The sequence below is a fragment of the Pomacea canaliculata genome, linkage group LG1, assembly GCF_003073045.1.
Source record: "Pomacea canaliculata isolate SZHN2017 linkage group LG1, ASM307304v1, whole genome shotgun sequence".
NCBI lineage: Eukaryota > Metazoa > Mollusca > Gastropoda > Architaenioglossa > Ampullariidae > Pomacea > Pomacea canaliculata.
In genome coordinates, this window is record NC_037590.1 from 32843893 (window position 1) to 32868984 (window position 25092).

Below are 25092 nucleotides of genomic sequence, written 5' to 3' on the forward strand. Positions count from 1 at the left end.
TAAGGAATTGTCCAGGAACCATTTACAAGCGAAATATCTATTGTTCACTCCGCATTTGCTGCCGTAAATCTTTTCCTCTGTCACTCTGTCCGTCAGTCTATCTTTAGGTAACACCTCACATAATTACAAGAAGTGTCCCCAGGAAAACTGATCCCCTCTTCTTCCCTGAAGACAAACCATTAAAGAGGGTTAGCAACCAAGTCCGACAAAGCTACGCCATTCCCACCTCATCCAGTCTCCCCTTCCCCTCCCTGTTCCCCCCAGAACATACAATTAACAGCTTGTTACTGTGTAGGAATGGAATAAGAAGGGACTGGGGGTAGGTGGGAGATGAACTCTGCAATCAGACCACACGCCAGGCTCTGTTCTGGCACCGCTCGTCTTGCATACTTTGCCATCACAAGGCAACATTAATTTGGAGCCAACGAGGGGACGAGAGCATATCTCGAGAAGGTGACGCAACCAGATGACGTCACTCACGAGTCTGTCCCCCAGTGTGACGTCACTGTTTTTACGTAACGTCTAGACAAGGTGAAGAATTCGCCTCAACGGAGTGAGGAGCCTCGCCTCAACAAGGTTCCAAAAATGTGCCTCAATGAGGTGCCATAAATTTGCCTCAACGTGATGTAACCTCGCCTCAACAAGGGGCCATACATTTAGCTCAATGAGGTGCCATACAATCGCCTCAGTGTGACGTAACCTCGCCTCAACAAGGTGCGCTGCCTGCCACTCACGCCAGGCTCCTGGCAGCCCGCACCAGCCGCCGACAGACCAGGCGGCAGCGAGTCTAGAATACACGCAGTGAACTTTCTCTATCGCGCTTGTCAAAACTGTATTTATGGCGGGGCTAATGCTTAACTACGCTGCTCCGTGCCCCGACCGCCCCTCCCTTCTTCTTCCTTCCCCCCAACCTCCCCGGTCTCCACAAACACAGAGGCAGCCGGCTGCAGCTGCTGTTGCTGGTGGTATTACTGCTGCTGTTCTGTGGTAGTCGCGGCAGCCATGCTCAGACGCCGAGCCACTGAACGTAGGAGGGAGAGAGGGAGAGAAAAAGAGCGCGTAATATCCGGTCCAATTAACAGCCATTGTGAGGCTTCTGTCACTCAGGCTGCTTTCTCTCCATCCTCACAAGAACCCCCTTCCCACACTCCAAAACCGCTTTCAACGGAGGGGGATATGGCGGTTTGTGTGGATGGGAGGATGCTGCTGCTGCTGCCCCTTCGTCTCCTTACTCTGACCAGGTCGAGGGACCGACGAAGCGCGTGCGCGGTCAGGACCATAAGGTCACTTCCTGTTTTGTCTTAACGGCCGTGACACTCGAACTGACATGTCCGCCAGCTTCCGATGGCAAAGGAATTAATTGTGAGAAAATGGCGCGCCACCTTCACGGCGAGACGGTCCAACCTTTGCTTGTACGACATGCTTGCTATAGTCATATCACGACTGCTACTCAACTCACTCTCTTCCTCTTATGTCTTTTTTTTTTAAATTTAAGAAGAAAGCCGTTGCTTACCCATCCATGACGTAAACCTACACAAGCTGCAACGTATAACTCTCTCGGCGCGACCTCGGACGGCTTGATGGCCCGGATGTAGTGTTGAAAGGCAAGATGAGGCGATCTCTTCTTTCACTAAAATATTTGGTTGCCCGTTTCTTCCTCATCACCTAGAGAGGCCAGGTCTCCAAGCAGTGGCAGGGGGGAGGCACGAGCCCTCCCACTACCCTCCAGACATTTCAGAATGCTGTCAAGACTCCCAGGAGCTGCCAAGGGTCGTCTGCCTAGGTTACATTATTTAGAACTGCATGTCTAACAGCAGCACGATAAACCCTACAATACACAGATTGTTTCCATGTGCCTCTCACATAAAGAATTTGCTGTTTCGCTTTGACCTTAGGGTGGTGCGATAAATTCAGTGTGGTGAAGAACGTGGGACGGAGGAGACTTGCCGATGTTTTCAATCAAACATGCAATTATGCTTATTCTTGCTTATCTTTCTCTGTGCGCATGTGTGTATGTGTGTGTGTTCACCTCAGTGCATACGTAAGGTTGCTGTGCTTTTTTGTCGTATTTCTTATTGTGTGTATGGAATGTGAGAATGTTGTTAGTATTGGTAAGCGGATATTAACAGGTGTCAGCACAAAGAGGCGACAAAATGAAAGTAAGGGATTATTTGATTTTATTGATGACACAAAAAAGGCTGGGATTTTGAGCTGAGGTCAATAGGGTGACATCGCCAAGACTGTATACTGATTCATATTTTTTTTAAACCAATGGTGTTCTTCAAAGTGAAGAATGACCTCCACAAATGGCATCATGAAAATCATTAATGATAACAAAATGTGGATATTTCGAGTCGGCATTTGGATCATTTGAAACTGAAAACAGCCCAAGGTACCGCAAAACACAAACAGTGAAATGGACGTCGTTTGAAGATACTCGAGAATTACTGATGTTAGACTATACCTTGTTCCTGACATTATACTTGAAATGTTTGATGACTTCGTTTTATTAGAAGGTTTATGCTTTTGTTTTGATGCAATCTCAGTTTGGCTCTGGGTTGTAACCATTCTCAAGAATAGTTTTTGCTTGAACCATTATTACGTTCCGTTTTCTCTGTTTAAAAAATTATTTTCGCGTTTTCTGACTTCTGTTCTTTTTATAAATTATTTTTATTTTTTTGTAAATTTTGGGTCTTTCTTGGATTTTATTTTATCAATATTTGTTGGTTTTTTTTGTTTGTTTTGAGACCTGTTCTTTCTGAACCACTGATTTGATTGTTAAGCCATTAAAAGGTTTTTCCTTTGCTTAGCTTTTAACTTCTTTATTTTTGTTACCATTCTAAAAGTGAGGAATATCTGACAACTTTTGACATGAAATATCATGGACGTGTATAGGTGGATTGCTGTCTGTCTGCTGAGACCAACGCTTATCCTCTTGCGAAGTTCTCCGCTGTTAGTCTCGGCGAGCCTAAACAAAGAATGTGACTAAACCGGACATTTGACATCAAATACAGAATTTTGAAGTCAAATATAGAATTTTGACATCAAATATCGAATTTTGACGTCAAATATAAAATTTTGACGTAAAAGACGTGACACATTTTGCTAAGAAATTACCCAACAACTATGTGACGTAAAATATCTGACAACAAATGTGACGCTGACCACGAGCGACTGTGGATACCCCGACACACATGCCGGGCTAACCCCACGAGGCACGCATTCACCGGTGACGTCAGTGTGACGTGGCGACAATCTGTGTCCGTCATCACCGCGCTATCACTCAGGTATTTGTACCTAACAATGCGCGCGCAGCTCCATTTCCCCGCTAGTCTGTCGAGCGCCGGGTATCGCGACTTGCGATCTGTACGCGGCACATGTGGCGTATTTATACAAAGTCTGTAGTTTGGCCTCGTCCTGCTTCACCCTACGTCTCTCACGCAGGTCCTTGGTGAGGAGAGAGACAGAGACATCGACGTCAGCACAGTGAAAACATTACTAATTCCATCCATGCTAGCGCAATGTTTACCCCCGTGCACTGACTACAAAGTGCAAGAGAAACCCGCCAAATCTCTCTCCAAAATGATTTATGGAAGAGTTGAAGAGAAAACGCTACCGTAGTACCGACTAAAGACATGATTCTTTAATTTAGGAGAGGTGAAGGTCATGTCAGCTCACCTTGATTCGAATCAACTTCGGGCGGTTAACAGAGCTGAATACCCCGACCCCACCCGTCCCCGTCCTCAACCCTCTCTCTTTCTCTCTATCCCAGCCGCGAGTCAAGTCGACTCTTACACAACAATGGAACAACGGGGTCCACGGTGTACACAAGATAAATTACGTTTGTTTCTCCGATCGAAGTTCAGCCCAAACTTGGAGTACTCTCAAAGTGCCAAGGCAAATGTCTCCATAAATCTTATTCATCGTAAAAAGGCCATAACTTGGCTGCGCTTGTACTCCGGTGGTAAAAGTACCGCGAGGCCCCAGTTTTAGTCGCGTGCATTAAAATCACGACGGTGGGAAAAGAAAAGTCTGACTCCAGGTGACACAACCTGCGTGAACCGGAAATCGATGTGGCTTATGTATGAGGTCATGTAAAGATGGTCTAGATTCTTTAATTGGTTTGAGCTCTAGGCTATGAGGAACATGTCTACTGACAATGTCTTTGTCTGAAATCATACAGAAGGACGGAGGAAATCAGAGACGGAGTGGGGAAGCAGAGACGTGAGGGACGTTAACGCAAGGAAGAACTCTCAGCTGTCTACCTGTTCGTATAAAGTTCGTATAAAGGGTTAATGTCATCCACCAGCGCAGTAAGTCCACAAAGCAAAGACATATAAACTGTAACAGAGTCGATACCCATTCATTCTTTAAAATAGCAAGCTCAGGTAGACCCGAGTCCTAAATCATAGAAATGGATGCAAGGAAGAGAGAGAGAGAGTAAGAGAGAGCGTAAAGACAGACATCAAACAAGAAGGAAAGAAAGAGAATACAGAGAAAATGACTGCGAATGTCTGTTCAAGCAAATATCAAACACGACGTTGTTGAAATTTAATATTTATCCTTCAATCGATCTACCTTCCCTTGCTTGCTTTCATACCTTCTGATGGCGGATGGCTGGCCGTGAAAGCCTTTCCTGTAGTTCATCGGATGATGACATTGTAAACTGAAGTATATGCACACTGTCTTCCTTCCTTCCCACACAAACCTCGTGCTGCTCTAGTAAGATCCTTGTCTGAGTCGTATGTAAGGTCCTACCTACCTCCCCACACACCAACGCCGCCATAACTCTGGCAAGGCGAGCGGACCGAGGGCCACGTTCACGTGTGGAGCAGGAAACATGAAGGGTCGTAAAAACTGCCATGCTTTCGATTAGCCGACGGATTGTCCTTATCAGCTAGGGATTTAGATCATTGACTACAGGCACATGATGTTGTTATTATAATAACAATAATAAACAATAATAAACAATAAAAAAACATTAAATAAAAACTGGAAGTTCGGTTACTGAAACCAGTGAAATTATTTGAATACTGTTATTTTCACTTAGTGTTCAGCTCGTTTAAAGCTGCAGTCACCTTATTAACACAAATATATGTTGTGTTAGTTGCTGTCAAATGTAGAATTTTTTTGTAAGTTACAAAAATGTGTTGAGCTACTAACTACTGAGAGCGACGGTAATCGATGAAATAATATTGCAATTTGTGTTTGCTACAGAAATTTATCTATCAGTTTGAGTGGAAATGCTACGGATGAGGTATTCTAAGGGTATGCAGGTGTGGATCAGAACAGCGGTGCCACGATGACAACAGTTCGCCTCGTGTTCCGTGATCGTATGGTTAGTGAGCTCCAGCTAGAAGGTCGTGAGTTCGAAACTCGGCCTGGCCAGCTGCTGGAAAGCTCTTTCTGCGAGCCCAAGAGTAAAACAGCGTCCCATTTATCCAGGCAGCTGAATGATAACCGTTGACTACCTCTTTCTCCATGGCCATACCGTAAACAAAGTGAATCACTTGTTTGATGCGGGTTAAGATCCGTTAAATTTCTCGATCATTCTGTGCTCTGTAGTGCAATTCAATTCGTGAACAAGAGGAGGGCTAATGCCTTCTGCATCTGTTTCGGGGAAAATCTCCTTATACCTTCTGTTTTCTAGCGAATGTCCTCGGGCCTTCTGGTTGCCAGTCCCACTCCTAGCTCGGCACTTCCTCTGTCCCACGGCTACTTGTTAGCCTTATCATACTTACCATCACTTAGCTGCACGCCTTTCCTGCGCATAGGCGACTGCACACTGGCTTCCCGCCGCCACCAGTCTCTCGTTCTCACACGAAGTGAACATAATACAACCGTCCATCTGGTCCCAAGTGAACATCACAGACCGTGCGAGTAGGTCTTGTGAAGGCCGAGGTGCGAGAAGCTGACAGAAGCAAACTTGTTGGAAAAAGTCTACCGCATCTATGTGTTTATCTTGATGAAGGTCTCCAAACCTGTCAAGCCGTCGATTCAACATTCCAGAACCACCGAACTCCATTCTAGATTCACCTGGCGGTGCCGAGACGTCAAGCGAGTTTGTCGTAGGGTCACGCCAGTGCACAACAAGACATGGGAACAAATACTAATTAGCTGACCTTTGCCCTCAGAGCAGCGCGTATCATCCTCAAGCCAAAGTGAAAGAGTTTTGAAGGTGGACTTACCTTGAATCACAACAACAACAGCTGCAGGCAGGCGGTGTCGCTGGCACCGGACAGTGAGTGAAGCCTGCAACAGCGACAAAACGAGGCCTCATCAGCGAGTGTTCATTTAGTGCTCATTTTTTACGAGGGGCTGAAGAGCTCCCGCTCGGGGATCTCAACAAGCGTGCTACTCAACAATTCGGGTCAGGGTGCGGAACACCCGCCTCTCACATCGCCATAATGTTTCTAGGGCTTAGCGTGACCGCACGTGTGTACGCATACGCATACAGACACGCACACAAATAAATAGAGACATAAAGACGCATGGATGAAGAACGTGTGCGTGCAGACAAACACACTCACATACTCTCACACTCGCATACACAGGTATGATCAACACAATCGAATATTTGGAAAATAAAGGATGAGTCTTGTTCATTCTGTAACAATCTATAACAAACTACCGGATGCAAACCAATGACAGACAGACAAACACACCACCCGAGTCCGTCATCGTCGTTCAGCTCGTGAACAGACCTCATCACCGACTAATGTACAGGGATTGAGCAAGTGCACACACAGCTATAAACGTGAGTCAGGACGATGATGCGTACCCGGCCCACCACAGTAAAAGTGAAGTCGCGCCGGCTGATTTATGGGGCCTACCCTGCCGTAAATGTTTTTATGCTCCTGTGAGCGTACACGTGTGACAAGGCACCGATCTGCTTATATCAGCCACAGCCATCGACCTGGCCGAGGTTAACGGTATCTGAATTACGGGTACAAGCAGCGATCATCGTCGCAACAGACCGCAAGGACGGACAAACTGAATACCGAGTGATTACATTTGTACGGTGTTTGAACGGGTGTGTATTTTATTTTTTTTTCCAATTCCTGGGGTACTAAGGTTAGAGGAAAGTTAACAAAAAAACTATTTGTTCTTTATTTTGTGTGTCTGTCATCTCTACCGCCATTTTCCAGACAATTTAGTAGAGGAATGCATGAAAGCATTGCACGCTCGTACATGCAGACTAACGCATGTTCGTCATGACGTTCCTTCTTCGATGATATTACTGTTGCGGGGAGTGGAGGGTGTGTTTGAACTTGCACGATCAACCACTTTCCTCCGTGTGTGCGTGTGTGTGTGTGTCGGTGCGAAGCAGAATGTTACTAAAGATGTGACTCTGTGATACTTATTTTCATTAATGTAGTAACATCCTGATCAGACAGAAATCCGACAAAACTTCGGAATTCAACATGCATTCAAACAAAAAAATTTTTTAAGTTAGCTGGTAATAATGAAGTCAAGCTGCATCGCCACAGAACACATGAACACACAAACACACACCGAGGCGCCAACAGTTCAACTTATACTAACCCCTGTTATGTCAGATTCGCAAAGTAATAAATTTTCGGCTCATTTGACGCAAATAGAATATCAAGGGAAGGTTCCACCGACAATTCTAGTCATGATAACAGCCCCGTTACCCACCCGAAAATATCGACTTACATTTAACTTTATTTCCCAGCAGCTTACCACAGCCCTCCCCATAGCCCTCCCCATAGTCCTCCCCATAGCCTTCCCCATAGTCCTCCCAACAGCCCTCCCAACAGCCCTCCTTTTCTATTTATTCCAACCTGGCTGCCGCTGACACGTCAGACCCTCCATACACAACCTCTTGAGACACTGGCCTACTGAAACATTTCCACGATCAGTTTTATTTATACTAGCAGAAAAAAAATGATTAAAGAAGTTATCTTACGTCAGTTGAGGTCAGAGGTAACTAAGCAGTTGTCTAACACCAAATAACATAAACAAGGTGTAAGCTTTTCGCAGTGTAAACACCAAACCTATCAAACATCGTTAACAGTGTGCGTTTCAAGCTATTTTTCAAGTTTCAAGTAGGCATGATGAAAGTTTGAGGGTTACCCGTCCTTTGAGGAGGGTGGCGACGAGTGTCTGACGATATCGGTTGTGTGACTTAGTTTGTTCACCAAGTTAGTCGATGTACAGGCTCACGTACAAGTAGCCATGTGAATAAAGGTGAGGGTGTTACCTAGTTTCGCAGGTGCAAGGTCACTTACTGTGTAAGTATCAAGTAAACCTAATTAACCTGTGAGTGAATATTGTGGAATGTTACAAAAAGGTTGACAGAGGATACCAAAACGTTTCACACAACTCTTCATTAGTTTTTAAGTTAGTAAAACAAACACACACACACACACACACGCAATATTCTCTGGCATATACAAATAGGAGTATGATTAACCCAGAATAGTAAAAAAGCTATTAATTAAATAATATTCAGTAACATCTGCTGTAGCTATGAAAAGTAGACCAGAGGGAAAATAAACAATTAGAGAATATACTGTAACATCCACTGTAGCTATGAGGAGCTATGACAATTAGAGAATAATGCACTGTAACATCAACTGCAGCTAAATGAAGCTATGACAGAGAATTACTGTTACATCCAATGTAGCTATGAGGAGCTATGGGAATTAGAGAATATACTGGTACATCCACTGTAGCTATGAGGAGCTATGGCAATTAGAGAATATACTGCTACATCCACTGTAGCTATGAGGAGCTATGGCAATTAGAGAATGCACTGTAGCTATGAGAGACCAGAGGAAAACAATTAGAGAATGTACCGTTACATCCACTGTAGCTATGAGGAGCTATGACAATTAGAGAACAGTGTACTATAACATCCACTGTAGCTATGTGGAAGGAAAACAATTAGAGAATAATTTTCTGTTACATCCACGGGTAGCTATGTGAAGCTATGACAGTTAGAGAATGTACCGTTACATCCACTGTAGCTATGCGGAGGAGGCGAGAGATTAACGTTCTTAGCCTCCCTCCCGCGTGTCACAGTCACATGACACATGGCGTACTGTGGGCAGGACAGGCTCGCGGTATGTCGGCTGGGTGTCCGCCATTAGTCACACTCATGCCTGGTACTTGATGACGAAACTGGTTCAACTCCGTGACAAGTGCCAACCCCACACCGCCTGACAAACTACCTCGTGTGTGTGTGTGAGAGAGAGAGATTTACCTAATCACACGGTCGGCTTCGATCTCCTCCCTTCACTTCCACTCCACAGAAACCTTGAACGTCGTTTTTACAAGCCCCTTCTCGCACGATTTGTTTATCTTTCTCGCCACCCACGCACACGTGTCAACAAACAGCCAGCGCGCGCACATACACATACACACAAACAAACACATCTGCACACACACACACACACACGCGCGCGCATATGCACCGAGTTTGCATCAGGCTTAAAAAAAAAGAACACCGACTCACCACTGGTGTCGTATTTCTCCTCTTTCCTTAATGAAATGTTTTGAGGAATCAAAGAGAGAAACAGCCGCGCGTGGAGGAGAAACCTTGGGGTCGGACGGGGCTGCGAGGGTGTGGCACGAAAAGTCAGCGACACGGCATAAGAATGTATGACAATCATTCCTCCGGCGTCGCCTTACAGGCGCACGTGCACCACGATGCGGCTCTGGCATCGTCTGGGGGATCAACCGCTCCTCTGAAGGTATCCACGGCCGGCCAGCGGGCCGGTCAGGCAGCAGTGCCCCATCCCGAGCAGGCGGACGACCCCTCAAGCGATGATCACAGAACGGAGCATGTCCACGTTGGCTTCAAGGTTGTCTTTGATGCTCGCCTCTGAGAAGAAGCTGATGTTGCTGCTGTTGCCACCACCACCACCACCGCCACCACCACCAAAGACGCTCAGCACGTGCTTTTTGAGAAGAGATTCTCCGCGGAGCTAACTTACAGGGGAGGAGGAGAGATGATGGCCCAAGGTTGGGAGGAGAGGGCTGTTGTAGTGAGCGCGGGAGCCGAGCGGAGCTTGGACCAAAGTCGACTGGTGTGTATCCCGTGTTGAGGAAACATGACGGAGAGAAACTACTCGGAGTCGCATTGCGCAGGACAAGCATGTGCTTTGTCAACACCGTACACTGATGAATACGATCAGCGCTGGGCCCCGACAGGCGGCAGCTGCTGAGGCCGAAATAAAGAGGCTTGTTACCGCCACGGCCAGCGTGCAGTCGGGGAGGGAGAGAACCAGGCCAGCGGCCTCGCTGCACCACTCACATCGCACTCTTGCCATTGACTACTGCTGTGCCCCCGACACCCCCGTAACCGTCAGCCCGCCTGCCACTGTGCCGGATGGCTTGTGCTATAGCTGCCTCTAGTCCGGGGCCCCCGAGGTGACGACAGGGGGGGAGCACATACTTGCAGAGGGGAATGTGTATGTGTGTGGGCGTGTGTCAGTGCGTATGTCTGTGTGTAGGTAAGAGTGTAGAATAGAATATGTGTGTGTGGGCGTGTGTCAGTGAGTATGTCTGTGTGTAGGTTAGAGTGTGGAATAGAATATGTGTGTGTGGGTGAAAGTGAGTGCGTATCCGCGCGTGTGTTTGTGTGTGTGTGTCTGCCAGAGAGTGTATGTTTTCTGGAGACATCACGAAAAAAAGTAAACAGACACAAACAATCTGTTTTGCTTCCCTCCTTTTGTAACTCCCCTCCCCCCTCAAAAAAACAACAAACAAACTCGCTTTGTGTCAAATGTAAATCTACAAATCCATCGGAATGCGAGCAAATCTCAATGTTGTTAAATGTTGGGTGAAAGAAATCGTGCGTCCATCCTGAAAGTCCAGGCAATTAAAGGCGACCTGAACGGAAATGACGAGAAAGGAACCTGACCAATGGCAGGTAAGTGCAGACAGGTACTCAGTGTGGACAACTGGCGTTGGCTTTTTCTTGGAGGACAATTTCGTCATCCATGCCTTTCCCACCTCTGGCACAGTCAGCTTCTTAAGACACCTCCCACGTGATGAGGAGTCCGAGAAATGAAATAAATCTGTGGGTAGATGTGTATATTCACTCAGTACGAGGGATTTTCACACCCGGCATGTTGTGAGCGACATTGCTCATATATCTGAGTTTTTGAATTTTGTACAGACCCGAAGTTTTGTCACCAGCACAATCTGTTTCAACATTAACTACAGACCTATGCTATGTCACAAGTCGGCAGGACAATGTAAGTATTTAGTGATAATGGTCAGACGACAGAGGTATTGTGTGAAGACGTTGACGCCGACCACCATAAAAGAATTTCTTCGGCCATGCATTGTCAAACATGTGACACCGGATGTACATCGTTCATCTCGAGGTCTGATGTAACAGTAATATTGGCAGATAAACAAGATCCAGAAAAAAAATGTATAAAGATGTTTTGTATTTGTATTGTACACAAGTTTCATCACATACTACAACGAACATCTTGCAGTAGGGTTTCAACAACTTCCGGTACAAAACTGCACCGAGGGCACAGACGGGGCATGGCTGCTGGAATGTAACCTATTTCTAATGACGATGCTGGTTGACAATCATAACCTTGATTCAGCATCTTCATGAGGGTAGTAGAAGGGGAAAGGGGTTAAACACTTTGATTATCTTTCAAAATCCTGAATTTTTTTCGCACAATTCGCAGCTACCTCCAGCACAAGCACGTCACAGCTGGAGTTTTGGCCGTGTTCTCTGGCACCTAGAGTCTCCCGGTCTGGCAGCTGCCTGCAATATTTGCAGTGAGACATTGTGCGAGGGGCACATATGCCGGCATCACTTCCCATTAGTCTAACCACCTCTACAACGGAGTTAATTTGTTCGCCTCTGTGCAACCGAAGAAGGACAAGCCAATAGCTGCGCATGCGTGTGCCAAGGATGTCTAGGAAGACTTGTCCTGGCAACTCAAGTGCAGTCTTACATGCTGGCTAGAAAGGACTGTAATACAAAATATTGCTCATAATCACCAAATAAAGAATCAACTTGGTGGAGGTGGGAAGTGTGCACATACACACAATATATATTTATATGCATATACATTCGAAATCAGTAACAAAAAAAGGCGATAAATGGTTTCAGAGAGGAAACATACACTCCTCACAACAACTTGCAGGTAGAAAGTGAATATTAAGCAGATCCTTTTATTTATTATATTTTTTCGTTTTCATGCTGGAAAATAAAGTAGCACAACTCCAAAATCATCGTAAACAGAGCGACAACCTTGACTTTCTAAAAAAAAAAAAAAAAAAAAAAATCTCGTTGTCATCTCGTACTAATGTGAACTCAGGTTCGGGCTTGCCTTAAAAATCAGGATGTCCGCCTGCCTCTACTTCTATTGTTTGTGCGTTCATTGTGGCACGGCAAGCAAGTGTACCTGGTCTCACACACTCACAAATCGTCGGAAATTTACTAAAGCTTATTTTGTAATTTTTCTATTCTTACCTTGCTTAGATGAGAAAGTTTTCATTTAGTTGTTTTTAGTCGTTAGGAGAAAATAGAAGATAGAAACATGTGGATGTAATACCCGAATAACAGAACAATGCAGCCCAAAGATCAGGGATGGATGCTGTGTAGAATTCGCAATATATATATATGTAAGTCTGCAGTTTATAAGTGATTATAGAAAACAAGAGAAAGATTGCAGATGATAGAAGAAACGATATGCATGCAAGAGAAGACAACCAAGAAAACCTGAACACCAAAGACGAAGAGACATAAAAACAACTTTCATCACAAGAGAGAGAGGTAGATAGCCAGACAGGGGTGGAAACAGGGGTGTTTAAAACAAACATACTGGTGTGGTTGTAAACAAGTTTAGAAGACTTTTGATGAGACTTCCATCACTACTTCAATCAGTTTGACAAACAAACCAAGTGTGTGGACGTGTGCAACAGCCAAGCACACAGTACTCCTAACCCCCGAGGCATTTCCCTAACCCTTTGGTCAAGAAGAAAAGAAGAACATTCGATAATTGTCTTTTCTCTTAAAAGCGATGTTCTCGGCGTAGACAGAGGTGTTAGGTTGTACTGGTGCATTGGGGCTTTGTACCCTGGAAACCGGAGAAGATGTGTCATCAAAGTCACACAAAACGACAGCTCCGCCATCGATATTCCCTTTCCCTCATCTCCTTCATTTTAGGACCATCTGTGCACAAAGCTTCTACGGTACTAGCTTCGTTTGAAGGTTTTTTTTTTTTTTTTAAAAAAATGTCTCTTGAGCTTTCAGCATCTGCCTCCATTTTCTAGCAGCTGAAAAATCGAAAGGAACGTAAAAATGAAACTAAGGGGAGGGAATTTTTTCGGTAGGGTAAAGGGTGAGGGAAGGAAGTACTGGAACAGCATTAAGGGGAAATTGTTGCTCGCAGTTAACGCCTGCAGGGTCGACTGTGAGGAAAATCGACCATCAGACCGCGAGTTCTCCCAGGTCGTCAGGCGTTGCATGAGAGTTGCCGTTCTTGATATCCTTTGCATTGTACTTCGAGGTCTGGAAATGCTGCCCCTATATTGGCGAGTGTTAAAATGACATCACATGTCAGCTATGACAGCAGCAGGCCTACAAACATTTCTAAATATCTTCAAAAATAAAAACTTTGAGTAAGGGTACAAGTCGACCACTTTATATCTCGTCCCCATGACCACGTGTGTCTTCTCATCTTAGGGTTATCTTCTCGTCACCAAATCTCATCGTTGTTGTGTAGTTGGAGGTAAAAAAAAAAAAAAAATCCTTCGCAGTCCACGCCATCATCACCCGCTGGTGCCGAAACACAATGGCCATTAACACCCAGCACCTGCTGGTGCCGAAGCACCATGGCCATTAGCGTCCAGCACCCGCAGATCCAGTTGGCCGTGTAGCGTCCCTGACACGGTTGGTTGGTTGGTAGAAAGGAAGACAAGACAAACCGATACAATACCCGACCCCGGCAGGGCTTTTCTCCACCATCTCCACCTCCTCCACCCCTACCCGATACCCTCTCCTCCTCACAGCCTCCTCCCACCCGAAACTCTCGTCTCCTTGGCTTCCGCGTAAAGAAGCGATGGGAGACGTCAGCGGTGCCCTGCCGACGGCTTGTTGTCTGGCCAGGCAGGCAGGTCGGAACCGCTAATGGTGGGCGACACTTATTTATTCCCCCCCGAAAGGTTAAAACAACGACGGCGGCTTCCGACTGGCTTGCTTGGGGTCGAGGGGAGAGAGGGAGAGGGGCTGATTCATGGGATGAACGCCGGTGTTGGCTTTCCAGGCCCCTACGGTTCACCATGCGGCAGGGACCCTTGACGATGCACAGCTTTTTTTACAGCGTGACGCGAGCTGCGTCCGAACAAAAGAAGTTAAAGCCCCGACGGAAAAAAGAGAAGAACAGAAAGAAAAAAAGTCCCTGACTTGTAGCCTCCATTTATTCACCACGAGAGAGTTTTATTGCTGGACAGACAAACGAAAGGAAGTAGAAGGGTTAGTCGACAACGAATCTCCCGACTTAATCTGCATTTCGGCCATATTAATGCGACGGATGTCTCCAGCCTGGCAGTGCCCCGACCTTGTGCCCCAAACTGTTAGTGGAGGATGGGGGAGGCTGGAGGACGGAGGCAGGATGGGTACATCCAGTATACGGACTATACTGCTAAAGAGAGTCAGGGATGCAACAGTTATTTTTTTGACATTTAAGTCTTCACAAACACACACAGTTTGTTGTCATTCGCTCCAGCCCCTACTTGAAGGTTCTGCAAATCAAGAAACAACTCTTTCAAGGCTTCGTGACATTTGACCGATCCACTGCATTACATTTGACTGGTCTAACCACTAATTCGAAACTAATGAATACACACCCTGGCTGGCTCTGCTTGAAGCCCCACCACAGTCGTCACTACAGACTTCTGTCATCTGTGAAGTCTGTGCTGGCAACACAGGTTTGGGAACTGATTTCATAACTGACCCCATAAGGGAAGATGTCGCAGTGTTAATATTCCAAGCTGGATGAGGTGAGTTATGAGTAGTAAAATGGTTGAATGGTTTCAGCCAGTTCTATCACAGTGCACACATCAGTGGCTTCACACATGACTGATCCATACCGTGACCCACCCAGCAAGATGTGGAACACCGACAGGTTTGCTGGGTGACCCCTGCCCTCGTCATCTCAACGGACGACAGGTCGTCGAGCTTGACAGCACCTACGGGATGGGAACCGCTTCATGATTGATAACTAACACATGCTGGCAGATCGATTGCTGATCAATACATCGGCTGCATCTGTGCAGGTATAGGGATAGGCTAATCGCTTCGGTGGCTGTATTAAAACAATATTTGCACAGCCTGCTTCTCCAGGCCAAGAAATTATTTCTAACAACATTTTACAACAGGTTTTTTTGTGTGCATGCTTAATTTTCTTTTTGTCTTCTCGTTGATGTCTAAAATGTGAAAGGCTGAGGACAGGTTAGAAGAGACTTTTGTTTCATGTTCTTGGTGTGTGAGAGAGGCAGAGAGAGAGAGAAAAGGAGAGAAAGAGAGAGGAGAGACACTTGTTACTGAGAGAGAATGAGAAAGATTGTGGACGATCACGTGACTGGTGTGTTTCTGTCCGAGCAACTTCTTAGTCAAGGTTGGAGAGGAGATACGCTGCAGTCATTGGAGTTTCTAGTGCCTACAGGCATCCACCTCAAGTCACGCAGTAACTTTTTATTTTCCCAGACCAGCAGCTTTCTGTAACTTTTAGAGATGTGCAGACATCTTGTACCTCCAGCATAGGGTCACGTGGCTACGTCACTCGACTCACCTCACACCCAGACGTCTGGACGCTCACAGAGGGTTACCTGGAAACTGTCGGGTGGTTTATCATCTGAACACGTGACAGGTCAAGTTGTACCGCTGTTAGAGAAGTACTGTGAAGACTTTCTTCTATTTAACCCTGAACTTAACTGGGGCCTGGGGTCACCTGACGTTTTCTGTTGGACGTGGACCAAAGGTCACACACCTTACGGCTGAAGGTGGCATTACGTGGATGGTGTTTAACCCACGGCATCCACAGACAATGGCTACGTCAGGTCACCACGAGACCTTTAGCCCAGACATTCTTTGTCTGTTTGGCTGTTGGTCTACTTAAGATCTTTTCTGAGGTGTAGAAAATCGCTTGTTTATTTCGAAAGTATTCATAAGCATTAATAAAGCAAACACATCAAAAACGTGGTTACTTATGTCAAAAAATTATGGTCAACAACAAACAACCTCCCTTTCATACCTTTCACGCAACAATCATACAAAGTCCACACCCCGAAACCACCGGGGTGGGTAGGTCTGTGGGAATGTGACTGTGGCTCTATTGCGCAGTTAATGAACTCATCAAAGCTCATCTGCAATTGTCACTTTCGTGACACTATTGAGAGACATGAAACAGAAATAAATAATAATAATAACAAATAAATCGAAGCGATAATCCACAAGAGTACGAAGGGATGTGCGCAAGGGTTCGTAACCTGTCTGCTCTGTAGGTATTTGCGCGCGCAAGTCGGCGACCAGCCACGTCAGACCAACAACAACAACAGCAGCTGTCTGACGGGTTGGCGCTCACGCTTTACCTCATCAGGGTTTTCACCCTCTTCCTCCTCCTCCTCTCACTCCTCCTCACGGAGGTTGCGAGTACATTACCCGCCCGCCGGCAAAGCCCGCGCTGTGTGACGTGCGTCCCTCACACTGGGCGCGAGACGCGCGCGAGAAAGGACGCCATTCATCACGAGCGCGCGAGCAGCGTATGACGGGCGAATGATTGAGTTAATCACCATGTAATAGCCGCATGAAGAACTCAAACTGCGGAGAGATTTGTAACCTCGGTGAAGAGTCCTTACCACCAACTTGTCATGCTAGTAAGCGGAGATTTATGGGCCGTGGTTTGGGAGGCATTTATGCCAGCCCCCATAATAAAACACATGTTCGGGTGCCAGGCTTCACTCTGACGCTTGTTCACACAGACACAAAAAGAGAAAATGACTCAATTCTTTCTCCTGCTGACTTTTTTTGGTATTTTTTTTTTCTAAAGAAGGGTGAGCACTCTTCCATATTTTTTTTTTATCCGTCTGCTCGAGAACAGTTCTGTGAAGTGTAAGATGTTTGTGTCCGAAATGATGTTACATTGCAGATCGGAGTCCTACATTGTCTGCATGTGACTGCGCGTGCATCATAGAAGGTGATCGAGAGACTGATTGTTGGGGAGCTAGTCGAATGAATGCCGATGGAAGAATGGGTTGGATATGAATTTAGCGGCAGTTCATTCTGTAACCATAAAGACAAAGTAAATCAGGCAATATTTTAACTTTCATCTTTCAGACCATGTACCAGCTTCCACAAAAAACAAAAAAACAAAAAAACAAACAAACAAACAAAAAAACCCCAAAAAACAAAAAACAAAACAAAACAACAACATAAAAACAACAAAACAAAACAAAAAACAAAACAAAACAACAGATTCTCACCTGCAACCTCAATCACTACTCTTTCTTCCCTGTTTCTCACACACACCACCAGTTCGCATCGGATGGTGACAGGATGAACGACGGGAGCAGGGCAGGACAAAGAGCAATGAACAGAAGAAAAACAACAAGACAGGGAGAGTGAACAAGAGCGGGGGGATGGGGAATGTGAGAGACTAAAATGAAAATTAGTCACTCAGTGAAGTAGTAACCAGGGGGGAGCTGCCCTCCTCAAAACTTTATCGTTCACTGTCAGCACAGAGTTTGACCCTTCCCCTCCCAAAGCCACGCATCTTCCCCCGCTGGTAGTGTTTGTGTTTGTGTGTCTGTTGGTTGGAATGCGTGAGGTGTTTATGTGCTTGATAGAGTAAGAAACAGGGAGGAAAAGTAAAAACCGGGAGCTTCTGACATTCTGTGAGTGAAAGAATGTAGGAGAAATTGAGAAAGACTTGACGCTGTAAATCAAAACCTACAAGACAAGTACCGAGAGAGCGCTTCTGTCCTCGAAACTGTCTCTCCGAGACCGAGAGAAGATCAGCCGACCGTGACAAGGGTGACCCCGACGTTAGCAGCTCTCGGCAAGGAATCACCGTGACCGGGAGAGCGAGATAGAGAGAAGGAGAGCAGCAACGGAGTGCACAGTGAACGGCAGTCACGCCTGCGGCGGCACCACTCGCAACGCCTGCGTGATGAACCGCGAAACTGCAGGTGACCCTCCGCCTGACGAGAAGATGATAAGGTGTCTTGACACGCCAGCTTGAGGCCTCCCTGACAAAGACCTGTCCCCGCAAAGGTTAGCGCCGACAGGTACCTTTTCTTTGTACCTCCTCGAGAAGGTTAACGCACCCTTTTACACCTCCAGCTCTGACGCTGCCCAGGTGAGGTTAGCACCAAGCTGTCTACACTACTGCCAGGGTTAGCACATCCTTTATGAGGTATAGTAGGTTACCCAGACACCTACCCGTCTATCCCTCCGTCAAGATAGCAGGTGACTGCGCAATCACATTCAGTAAAGCTCTGTTTTTGTGAGGTTAATTAACATGTAGCATTAAACATTTTATTCAAAGATTAGTTTGCTCAAAACAGTAAAATTTTTCCATACCAGCAAGGGTGGCAAGTCCACACCTACTATTTACCCGATAATGTCAGTTAAGTCGCACAGTTCAGGGTGACGTTTGAGGTCGAGCTGGCTTCATGACATGTCACAGTCTGGTTAATAGGACCAAACATGCTCGAGGTCCCATAAGAGTTTCTGGATTTGTTCTGTGAGAATTGGTTTTGATGAGGCTAGATGCCTGCGCATCTTCACTCGTCGTGTTTCTGTGCGCACGTGCCGCGCCGTCAGTGAAGACTGTTGGTCCTTCGTATGACGTCACTTCCGGCGGACATGACAACAAAGAACTACAAGCCACGCTTTGCATCATCCGGGCTCTTCGAGTGTTTGTACGAACAGCAGTGAGGTCACCGAAGCGATTTCTAGCGAGGACATTCACTCGGGTATCTCAAGCTCACTGCCCACCCTAGTCAAGCAGAAGCTAGCTGTCGAGATAACAGGTTTTGACAACACGTTTTCTAACTCCACCCAGAGATGCACTTCGGAGTGTTGGTCACTTCACTCCATTATGTTCTTTAAGCTGGTAAGAAGAAAACATTTAACTGGGGAAAAGGATTGGATGACAATGATACAGAAAGAAGACATGGTGAGAAGGTTTACAGGAAAGTAATGGGACTGAGGCAGATGTATATAAACAGGAGGGACAGCCTTTGTTTTTACGACCTTCACCCCTCACTACTAAAACCTTCACCTTCAGTACAAGACCTTCACCTTAGTATAAACACCTTCCGCGTAGCAGGTTTAAAATTTCATAAACCACAAAATTGCAAACATTAAAATAAAAAACAACATTAAACACAGATAACACATTAAAAACGCGAAACAAATATTTTTAAATGCACGCAAACAACGAAAGAAAGGAGAATCGCTTGTTTATTTCGAGCATACTCATAAACATAAAGATTTCTTTAAAAAATAATCACTAACACTCACGCACGCACACAACCACACACGCACAGAAACACACACGCACACAAACACACACGCACACAAACACACAAATACACACGCACAGAAGCCACACGAGAGCCACCAGCACACACACTGACGCACACACACGTCTGCTCGAGCTAACCAAGGAGCCCGATGTTGGCTTTGGGAGGGCGACTGGTGGGGACAAGAGTCTACACGAGGCCGGGACAATTAGGTGGCCCTGGCACAAAGCCTAATTGGCAGACTCATTTGTCCGGCTTGTCACCGGCCTTTCTCGCGCTTGTCACTCTATACTCTGTCAAAATTCACGGCAAGACACAGAAAAATAAAAAGCCCTCCAGTTTTTTTTAAGGCCTAGCCCCCATCTCTTTGCAATAGGTCTCAATAGGTACACCTGTAATGTGCCCCGCGCTGAGGGACGGGGGATGGAGGTGAAGGAGGCACAGAGAGAGAGAGTGTGTTTGTCCCTTGAAATGTCTCCAACGAACTCAGATTGTTCCATAGTGAGGAGCTTTTTTGAAAAAGGATGTTGTCAGAGCAAAGGGGGGAAAGGTAAAGGGGGTTTAAAGGGGCTTCAGGCACTCTAAACTCCTCGTGGACTCTGGCAGGAGTGCGGAGGGCGCGAACCAGCGAATTGCTGACAATAATTAGGCCCATTGCCAACGGATCCTTCATTCAGCTTGAACTGAATAAACTAAAATCAGAAACGAAGCAAAGTGACAGAAAGGGGAGCGCACTGGGCGGGCTCTTCAGACGCGAAGAGGGGCCAACAGGAGTTGAGTACGAACGACATGTCTTTAAATGTTTTCCTTGAAATGCTGATCTTGTTGCACATAGCATATCAAAGCCTTTTGTTGGAAGGGTTAGGGGAAGAAGAAGAAGAGCACAAAGACAGCTCTACCACGAACACTCTTTAAACCCGACAAATCTTTACTTTCCCGACCTACCCATCCTATTTCACACTCGCGGGATATGCTACAGAATGTATTACTCGGGTGGTGGTTATACACACACGCCTACACGTATGTATATTACCTTTCTCGAAATCGCAAATGCTCAAACCATATCTTTATATCCTATACATGGTCGTAAAAGAATAATAGCGAAATGACAAAACAGTTTAAAAGTCTTAAGACTGGCTACCCTACCTCCACACACACAACCACTACAATCATCTAGTCATGTAAACAAAAACAAAAACAAAAAACAAACAAACAAACAAACAAACAAACAAACAAACAAACAAACAAAAACAAACCAAAACCAAAAACAAAACAAAAAAAGGTTTGGCTTTTGTTTGGAGGGCAGGAGGGTAGATGCCCGCCTGATTTAGTCTCAGTATAATGTGGAAAATAAACTAAACTAAGGTTTGCGGGAAGGGTGATTCCTCTGGGAACGCGGCATGTGTGTGTGTGAAGACATAGAACTCTAAATCCAACAAGACAGTTTTGCACCGTCTAGCAGCATGGTAAGAAATGCTTGTTTAAATATTAGCCCTGTCATCAAATCACTAATGCAGAGAGGACCACTTTGGCCGCTAGAAACGTCAACACTCTCACCGACCTTCTGTCCCCTCCTTCCACTTTCCAGCCACTTCTACTCTCCCGTTCCCCAACCCTCAGTCCTAAAATAATAATTGAAAAAAATATATTCCCACCCATTGGCAATCTCTCGAGCCGAAGAACAGAACGAGAAATCACGAGTGTTTCTGTGTAGTGTGTAAGACTGCGACAGGACCTTCCCAACCTGTGTATCGTCACAAAGCCTCAGATTTGAACCTTGACCTCTCTGCTCGTTGCTCTTTGGCCACAGATTGTTGCACTATGAACTCTGCCATTTGCTTGAAGCTTTACACCACAACCTTAAGTTTCTCTTCTTACGTTTTGGGGGGTTTTTTTTGGTTTGTCATTTGACAACCCTCGTTGTTATGTGTACGCTGCCAGCTGGACATCTTTCTCAGCTGATGGCAACGACTTTTTTTTTTTCTCAAGCAGACGATTTCTCTGAAGACGAGGTCGCATTGAATGGTGTCGATTCAAAATGCGTTTTCGCAATAAGCAGAGCAAGGGGGCAGAGTGGGGTGGAGTGGGTGAGTGGGATTCACCGAGCAACAACCAATGATGTGTCCGAAGAACTCAAGTACATTTCTGTTCACTTGTTCAAGAGGGAGAGAGAGAAAAAAAAAAGGAGGTGAGAGGCTTACGTGAGGTGAGGCCAGGTTTAAAGAGAGAAATTCCTCATGCCATTCTGCTAAGACTGCAAAATAAAGACGATATTAACTGGCTTCCTGTCAAAGCAACATTGGATTTTTAAACTAGGAGAGTCTATATAAACAGGTTGAGGGATGTGTTTGTGGTAGACCGCTGCCCGCGGGTCTTGCCTGATTCTCAGCGCAAGTTGCAGAGAGAAACCGAGGACGAGGCGGCGAGGAGTTTGAATCCAGGCAGTAAACGCTAGTGTAAAGATGCATTAGGAACAGACATGTGTTTTTGAATATCACCCTGGGCAGGGAATGCAGTGCGCCACCCCTTACCCCCAGGCACGTCTTGCCTTCAAGAAGACGATTGTGTCGAGGGGGAAACAAGAACTTCCCCTTATCTTGACTCTGTCGCCCATTCCTGTGCTTCATGCATTTCCCTCCTTCCTGGACTAAGAGCGAGGTTTCCTTCGAGAGCTTCAGCTCGCAGGTCAAAACAACAACAACAACAACAACAACAACAACAACAACAACAACAACAACAACAACTTGTCAAATAACTGAACCATCTTTTCCTTTTCTTGCAAATTTCTTTATAAACTCTTCGCTTGAGCACGATGTAGAAATATTCGAAAACATTGAAAGAGGTAAATGTTTTAAAACAGAATTCTTTTGACATTTTTACTCTTTGAAAGGCTGGGCTTGTTTTCTATTCTTTGAAAACATTTTTCGAAGAATTGGATACTTTGTATTTGCCATGTTTCTTTTTTTTAAAAATTTTTACATGTGTAGAACGTGTAAAATAATTGACAGCTGGTCGGAGATTTCAAGGAAAATTTAGTAAAACCAAAATCGAGACAAGCTGGTGTCAAATTAAACCTTGTCACCAGGGAAGAGAGATGTTGATGTTTGGATCCCTTGTGCTCTTCGGGGTTTTTGTTTTGTGGTGTCTCCTTCCTTCTGTTATTTGTTGTCTTTCTACTAAACGTTATTTTTTCAAAAGCAGGAAGGTTCTAGAGTTTCTTAGAGCATATCAAAATGTGAATTTGATATAATTTAAACGGTTTGCATTTGTAGAGGGTTGTATCCTGTACTTTGTTCTACGCAAAAAAACCAAAACAAAACAAAAACAACAAAACAAAAACAAAAAACAAAACAACAAGCAAACAAATATTCAGCTTTAAATAAATATTGTTGGAACGACATTTAGAGTCCTCTCTATGTACAGAAGATTTTTTAAAAATTTCTTTCACATAAGCCCACACGCGTAAACACCCATTTCGAGTGAAATATGTGAGAAAACTGAAATGGAAGGAAGGTTTACGCTGTTAAAATGATGAAGATGTTGATGATGGTGGTGGCGGTAGTGGTGGGTGACGATGCTAGCGATAATGTCAAAGTTCCTACACGCTTTGCAGACTGTAATTATCGTCCATAAACAGACAGGCGTTGGTACCTGACCTATACTCACAAAAAGTCAAGAAGTGAACCACCTTTTTTTCATTTCTTCCCGGCCATTGCCTTGTGTCAGAACATCAGTTTCCTACTTGTCTTCTGCCTCATTATCGCACTTCCTCTCTCTCTTTCCCTCCCTACCCCTCGTCCCCCGCACGCCCCCGCCAGCGACTCCCCTTCTCTAGACAAGACAGTTTCAGGCGCGCGCATTGCAGCCCCGCAGACAGGGAGCACGAGCGGTGCCCCTAGGGTTGAACAAGCCTGCACAGCCGCCTCCCCTTTTCATCTCGCTCCAGTCTGTTTTTGTTTACAGACCATTAGAGAAACACTTGTCCGCATAGCCAGGGGAGAGAAGTAAACATTTGCTTCCAATGTCAGCGACACACATAAACACTGGCAGCCCTGATGTCACTGCCAAGTGCGGGAAGCCCTCCCCACCCACTCCCTTTTGCCCTACACACACACATATCCCTCCCCGGCCATCTCTAGCTGCCATTCCACTTACCCTGCTCACCAACAGTCGACAAACTTCGATCCCGTTTCGTCAGATCCATCCAGCCTCTCGGAGCCTCTACTTAGCACTTAGTGTGTGTTGGTGGGGAGTGCGTGTGTGTGTGTGAACGAAAGAGAGAGGGGTGCTGTACACCTGTAAAGTTTGTGAGGGGGCAAAAATCCTTCCTCACCTCTCGACTGTCGTGCAGGCCGCAGACCAGTGGTTCGCACGTACTGACAGACTAGCAGACACGACCAGATGAGGTCGACAATGACAGGTCCTGATGGCACAATCTGTGGTGGGGTGGAGCGGAGCAGCGCTGGCGTCACGGTACCTGAGTTTTCCACGTGAATTGACGTCATTGCACGCACTGTCGCGCTCGCACAGCATGCGACACGACGCTGATTGCACAGCAGCAGCTCACCCACCGTGCTGCAATGCTGGTTGGCCAGCTGTTACCTCTCCCCTCCCAACCCTCATTCCAGCAAAACCTTCATACATACATCAAATAATAAAAAATATTAAAACAAAAACATAAAAACCTGTCTCACGAATACCATCAAATCTGTTTGTGATCTCACTTCAAAACTACTGAACTCCACAACCTGATGTTAGTGGTGATGATGGCGGTAGATGGGAGGAGGTATATCACTAAGCGAAAATAATTTTCAAAGGGAAAGAACAGATGACAAGCTCTCTCTCTCTCTTCTTTAGCTGCGGCCCGTGAAGCAGCCATCACTTAATCGCAAATCGTGCGGGGATTGACTCCCTTGACAGCGGAAGTTGCTTCTTCGTCCATTTGCGATGGATGGGAGCATCTTCCCTCCCAGGCCAACCGATTCAGTCGGCAATGCAGCAATTACCTCACTGCAACAGCTTGCGAGCGACTGCAGCCTCCACCGTGGAGACTTACGCCAAGCATGTGGAGGTGATTATCGGGAGGGGCCCGCCTTGCACCGCGAGATTTAAAGCCCGACTGGCGTCCTCACTTATTTTTCAAGTGAGTGAGTTTGGTTCGAAAGAAGATACTCAATTTCCCATCATCTCAGTGAATATTGTCATGCCCACAAGCTTGGGAATATCTTGAGTTGCTCGTGCATTTTTTTGAAGAAAGAAAACTTCAATGTTAAAATTTTTCGTGCGTTAGACTTGAGGTCAATCTACATGACCTCTTCACCATCCCTACCCATAACCCTCCATAAAGAAAAAAAAAGTAATAAAAAAATGGGTCACAAAGGACTCTATTGATGACTTTCCAGCAACTCTGAGCTGACTTTCATAGGGGACGTGGGTATACCTTTTTACTTGAGATGTTGTATATGCCAAGTGAGGTACACCAACAATAATAATAAATGCAAAATTTGCAGAGCGCATACTCACACTTCTAAGGACCATGCTCTCCTTGTTTAAGAACAA

At 45.7% G+C, this 25092-nt stretch overlaps 1 protein-coding gene across 6 annotated transcripts in view; it reads right to left on the bottom strand.

Moving 5' to 3' along the window:
• LOC112561949 (frizzled-5-like) overlaps positions 1 to 25092 on the bottom strand; it is a 102723-nt gene that overhangs the window by 50960 nt on the left and 26671 nt on the right. For 3 of the 6 annotated variants that reach the window (XM_025235037.1, XM_025234865.1, XM_025234956.1), the window contains exon 2: positions 6189 to 6252. The gene's annotated coding sequence lies outside the window, so the exon portion shown is untranslated. Of the gene's footprint in view, positions 1 to 5741; positions 5763 to 6188; positions 6253 to 9481; positions 10392 to 25092 lie in introns of those variants that run through there. The other 3 variants (XM_025235285.1, XM_025235203.1, XM_025235117.1) reach the window with 2 other exon arrangements.